Source organism: Lagenorhynchus albirostris, chromosome 6 (genome assembly GCF_949774975.1).
Source record: "Lagenorhynchus albirostris chromosome 6, mLagAlb1.1, whole genome shotgun sequence".
In the NCBI taxonomy this organism is placed as follows: domain Eukaryota; kingdom Metazoa; phylum Chordata; class Mammalia; order Artiodactyla; family Delphinidae; genus Lagenorhynchus; species Lagenorhynchus albirostris.
The window spans coordinates 29,687,138-29,692,879 of record NC_083100.1 but is presented as its reverse complement, the minus strand read 5'-3'; the positions used below and the strand labels follow the sequence as shown (position 1 = coordinate 29,692,879).

At 43.2% G+C, this 5,742-nt stretch overlaps 1 pseudogene; it reads right to left on the bottom strand.

Moving 5' to 3' along the window:
* Window positions 1–3,831: 3,831 nt before the first annotated feature.
* On the bottom strand, window positions 3,832–5,533 carry LOC132521681 (large ribosomal subunit protein eL6-like; annotated as a pseudogene).
* Window positions 5,534–5,742: the final 209 nt, after the last annotated feature.

Sequence of the window (5,742 nt, the reverse complement as noted above, 5' to 3'; positions counted from 1 at the left end):
ACTGAGACCATTAGCTTCTTTGCCAAAGAAACTAAACAGAGGTTCTGCTCCAGGTTGCTCTGGAACCACCTGCAAGCACTCAAAGTCTACTGATTCCTGGCCTCACCTCATAATAATTGAATCTAGATCTCTGGAGATGGGGTCTGGGCATCAGTATGTTGTAAGAGCTCCCCAGGTGATTCTGATGCGCAGCCAGGTTGAAACCACTGCCTTGGAGATGGTGATCCGGAAAGGGAGAGGCTCACCTGGGTAAGAAATATACAAAGCTCGACAGCAATATTGCAAAAACCTGAAGCATATTAAAAAGTCTGGGAGAAAATACAGTCAATCTTCAAAACGGTAGTTATATTCCATAAAGTCTGGAAACACTGTATTAGCAAATACTGAGTCATTGCTCCTAGGGGAAATATATTCATGTATATATGTCTGTCACATAGATTATCATTTTAAATACTAAAACCAAGTCATCATGGTAGAAACCCATGAGGTTCAGGGGTGTTAAGTGACTTGCCCGAGACCATCTCATCAGTCACAGGAACCAGAGTTGAGATTCAAGTCCTGTCCAGGTGATTCTGGAGCCGGAGCTTCTTTCGCTACACCACACTGCCCCCTACCGGCTCCATCTTCTGGCCACTTGTGCACGAGAGCTGAACCAGAAGGCGGCGTGTGCCTTTCCTCATCTGGAAACCAGTGCAGGTCCAATAGGCCACTCAAAATGTTCAGCGCTGTGTGCATGTCCACAAGTACTGATTTTGGAGTTCCAAATAAAGTTTAGGGAGTAGGTGCATTTGCAAATTTGGAATCCGCTAATAATGAACATCAGCTGTAAATAATATTACCAGCAATTATATTTGGATATAATTAAATGACTTTTTCTTTCTCACTTTTCTAAAATCCCTTTAATGTCTATGTATAAATTTTATAAGGAAAAAATGTAAAAAACAAACTAAAAATCTTTTCCATGGCATCCCTCTCTCTATAGACCTATTTCTTCCCAAAGTGTGGCCTTGACCTATTTACATCAGAATCACTTTGAGTGGTAATTGAAAAGATTTAATCTTATCCCATCCCTTCCCAAACTACTAAACTAGAATCTCTAGGGAACCCAAGAATCTGCATTTGACAAATTCCCCCAGATCACTCTTATGTACACTAATGTGAAAAACATTTGCTATAGCAATCTCTAAAGAGTGAGGATAAAATAAGGGTATTTCAGATAAAGAGGCAGAAAGAATTTACTTCTCACAAACCATTGCTGAAAGAACTACTGAAAGATACACTTCACTGTAAGAAAAGATTGAAACCTGGGAAGAAGGATTGGGATGCAAGAGGCAATGGTGAGCAAAACGATTGGTAAGCATGTGGTAAACCTGAATAACTGCCTATAGCAGACAAAATAAAACTAATGAAAGGGGAGGAAAATTAAAATGAGGTGAAATTAAGTTAAAAGACAATCGTAACATAGAAAAAGAGGTTGTGTAATTGGTGTTAAAGCATGCCGAAACTTCTTAGAGTTTGGAAGAGGAAGGGAGATACTGAGTAAACATTTTTTGGACGTACAGGAGCATGACTTAAGGATAATAAAAGAATAAAAATATAAAGCATAATTTTGAAATTAGTAGGAAAAAAGGAATTTAAAAACTGTAATAGCCAAAAAAGAAAGAAAGAAAGAAGAAGAAACAAAGAAGCAAAGGCAAGAGGAAAGAATGTTTCAAGAGAATGCATGAGCAATGGCATAGGAGTGGAGAAGAGGCACCACTGTCAGGTAAATTTGATTTTACTCTACTTACATGCTAATAACTTCGCCTAGTATGTTTTTTTAAAAAATAAATTTATTTATTTTTTTATTTTTGGCTGTGTTGGGTCTTTGTTGCCATGCGCAGGCTTTCTCTAGTTGCGGCGAGCCAGGGCTACTCTTTTGTTGTGGTGTGTAGGCTTCTCATTGTGGTGGTTTCTCTTGTTGCGGAGCATGGGCTCTAGGAGCATGGGCTTCAGTAGTTGTGGCACGCGGGCTCAGTAGTTGTGGCTTGAGGGCTTTAGAGTGCAGGCTCAGTAGTTGTGGCGCACGGCCTTAGTTGCTCCGAGGCATGTGGGATCTTCCTGGACCAGGGCTGGAACCCAAGGCCCCTGCATTGACAGGCGGATTCTTAACCACTGTGCCACCAGAGAAGTCCTATTATGGCTTCATGGGTGTTGGCAGAAGACACAAGATTCCTGGGTAAGATACAAAGGACAATATTACAGCCTGGCTAGTAGCATAAAAATCAATCAGCATATTTGTGTCAGTTTCCTTATTTCCTAAGCCCCACAACAGTGACACAGAGTGTCTAAGTGGATGCTTGCACACGTAGTGGGTTGTATTACAAGAGAGAAACACTGAGCTTGGGAACCTGTTGTTTTATAGCAAGCAGTAAGCAAGTTTGCTCTTTGTCCCAGAGGAAGACATTGCCTCATCTACAAAGGTTATATATAATCCTGAGAAATGGTCCTGGTAAAGATCAGTTAGGGCTTTGCATTCCTGGCACACTCAGTAAGACATGTAGGAACATGAGAGACCCGTGGAGGAGTATCTCCCAGCATACAGAAATGAGGATCTGTGAGTAAATTGTTTTGCTGGGTCATATGGTGCATTGGACTGGGAAGGAGGAAGAGGAGTGGAAAAGGAGTAGGGAGAAGTAATTTAAAACCCCAGAGCTGGGGCTTCCCTGGTGGCGCAGTGGTTGAGAGTCCACCTGCCGATGCAGGGGACACGGGTTCGTGCCCGGGTCCGGGAAGATCCCACATGCCGCGGAGCGCCTGGGCCCGTGAGCCATGGCCGCAGAGCCTGGGCGTCCGGAGCCTGTGCTCCGCAACGGGAGAGGCCGCAGCAGTGAGAGGCCTGAGTACTGCAAACAAAACAAAACAAAACAAAACAATCCCCCCCTCCCCCCCCCGCCCCGCGAGCTAAGGGCCTTTTATAGCCGTTTGGGCTGCTATAATAAAAACCGTAGACTGGGTGACTGAAGTAACAAACATCTCTCACAGTCCTGGAAGCTGGAAAGTCCAAGATAAAGGTGTCAGCTGGGTTTTTATAGCATCTTAATAAAGAACAATAAACTTTTAGAGTAGTGACAAAACAAAGGAAAAGCACGTTGGGCTTCTAGGAGATGGCAAATTGTGGAAAGATAAATATATAAAGGGAACTAATGGAAAATAAGGGTTGTTTTTAGCAAGGTTTGTTCTGTAGGTTTCTCTGGCGCCATCTGCGGGCTGATAAGAGTCTAGTTCTCTCTCCGATGATTGAGAATCGATCTGCCCTTCCTGGTACAGAGCGGGAGGCCAGAAAGTTCTTCTTGTGTCTTGTTGTGGTTTCTTCTTTATATCTTTAGTTGTAGAAGATCTTTTCTGGTAGGTTCTGGCCTTTTTCATTGATGGTTGTTCTGTAAATAGTTGTAATTTTGGTGTGCCCATGGAAGGAGGTGAGCTCAGGGTCTTTCTACTCCACTATCTTGGCCCATCTCTTAAGTGCAAATCTTTTAAATTGGACTTAACCTGTTTATATCCCATGCCAATTTTTCCTTTTGGGGAGACATATCTCTAAGAGCTCTTTGTAAATGAAGAAAATTAGCCCTTTGCTACATATGCTATAAATATTTTCCTGAATTGCCCTCCCCCTTTAATTGAGGTATAGTTTAATTGGGGTACAATACTATATAAGCATCAGGTGTGCAACATAGTGTTTCACAATTTTTAAAAGTTATATTTCATTTATAGTTACAAAATATTGGCTATATTCCCTGCGTTGTATATATCCTTGCAGCTTTTTTTTTTTTTTTTCAAATGGGTCAGTTATTTAATTAGGTTCTTTGTAAGAAGTTTAGAACACTACTTTGTGAGGATAAATTCTATTTGTGAGAGCAAATACAGAGCGGAGGTAGCCCTGGAGCTGAGGAACAGCTTTGACTCTTTGCAGAATTTGTGAGTCCGCAGCTTTCTGATCTACCTTGCTCTGCTCTGTAATCTCGTAGTTCTCTCTCTGCGTGTTGAAGATCTCACCTTCCTGGTGCCTGAGCTTACGCAGCTTCTTTTTTTTTGCGGTACGCGGGCCTCTCCCTGTTGTGGCCTCTCCCGTTGCGGATCACAGGCTCCGGACATGCAGTCTCAGCGACCATGGCTCACGGGCCCAGCCGCTCCGTGGCATGTGGGATCTTCCCGGACCGGGGCACGAACCCGTGTCTCCTGCATCGGCAGGCGGACTCTCAACCACTGCGCCACCAGGGAAGCCCACGCAACTTCTTTCTAAAAAAAAAAAAATTTTTTAAAAGCATTTTTATTGGCGTATAATTGCTTTACAATGGTGTCTTAGTTTCTGCTGTATCAAAAAGTGAATCAGCTATGTGTATACATATATCCCCATATCCCCTCCCTCTTGTGTCTCCCTCCCACCTTCCCTATCCCACCCCTCTAGGTGGTCACAAAGCACTGAGCTGATCTCCCTGTGCTATGTGGCTGCTTCCCATTAGCTACCTATTTTACCTTTGGTAGTGTATATAAGTCCAGTACATTCTCTCACTTCGTCCCAGCTTACCCTTCCCCCTTCCCGTGTCCTCAAGTCCATTCTCCACGTCTGCATCTTTATTCCTGTCCTGCCTCTAGGTTCTTCAGAACCTTTTTTTTTTTTTTTAGATTCCATATATATGTGTTAACATACGGTATTTGTTTTTCTCTTTCTGACAGACTCTAGGTCCATCCACCTCACTACAAATAACTCAATTTCATTTCTTTTTATGGCTGAGTAATATTCCATTGTATATATGTGCCACATCTTCTCTATCCATTCATCTGTCGATGGACACTTAGGTTGCTTCCGTGTCCTGGCTATTGTAAATAGAGCTACGCAGCTTCTTTTTGAAGTAAGCATCAGTGAGATGTTCTGGGATTTTCACACCACTGACATCAATTTTGGTGGAGGTGGCAATGACAAATTTCTGGTGTGTTCTACGCCGAGGAACTCAATTGAGGGACAGAGGCCCAGTCACGAGTAGCAAGCCACTGCTCAGCTGCTTCAGGAAAATGACCCTCTTGCCTCTGTGGCGCCCAGGGAGGATGATCAGAATGGTCCCAAGAGTGATGCTAGCACACAGTTTTCTCACATGCTTACCGAAGGGTTTTTTGCCAGCTCAACAATTTTCGAGGGCACATCTTCAGTAGGATAATACCTAGGCATTTTGCAAAATTTAACCACTCGAGTACCACCATTCTCGACACCACCAACTGGTTTTGTGACAGGAGCAAGAACCTCCACTTTCTTTTTCTTTCTCTTTTCAACCTTGGCTTTATCTTCTGAATACTTCCTCTTGTAAAAGGCCTTTCTGGAATACATAGCCGATCGGGAACGTCTTCCAATTCCTCTGACCAGGACAGGGTTTCGGCTTCAGCGGGGCTTCCCCTTCTTAACCTTCTTCACCTTTTTAACCTTGCCACCAGCATCAGCCTTCTTGGCTTCAGGTTTTTTCTCCTTAGTATCTGGCTTCTCAGCTTTTTCACCCGCCATCTTGCAAGATGGGAAAGAGCGCCTTGTAGCTCATTTGTTTTATACATAGTAGTTGTACCTCTTAATCCCCTACCTCTTTCTTGCCCCTCCCCCCTTCCCACTCCCCACTGAGTTGCCCTTTGTTTGTTGAATTATTTGTGGCCTTGGAGAAATGTTTAATTTCTTCTTCTTTTTTAAAATGTAGTCAAATGTGTTAGTAGCTATTCAGT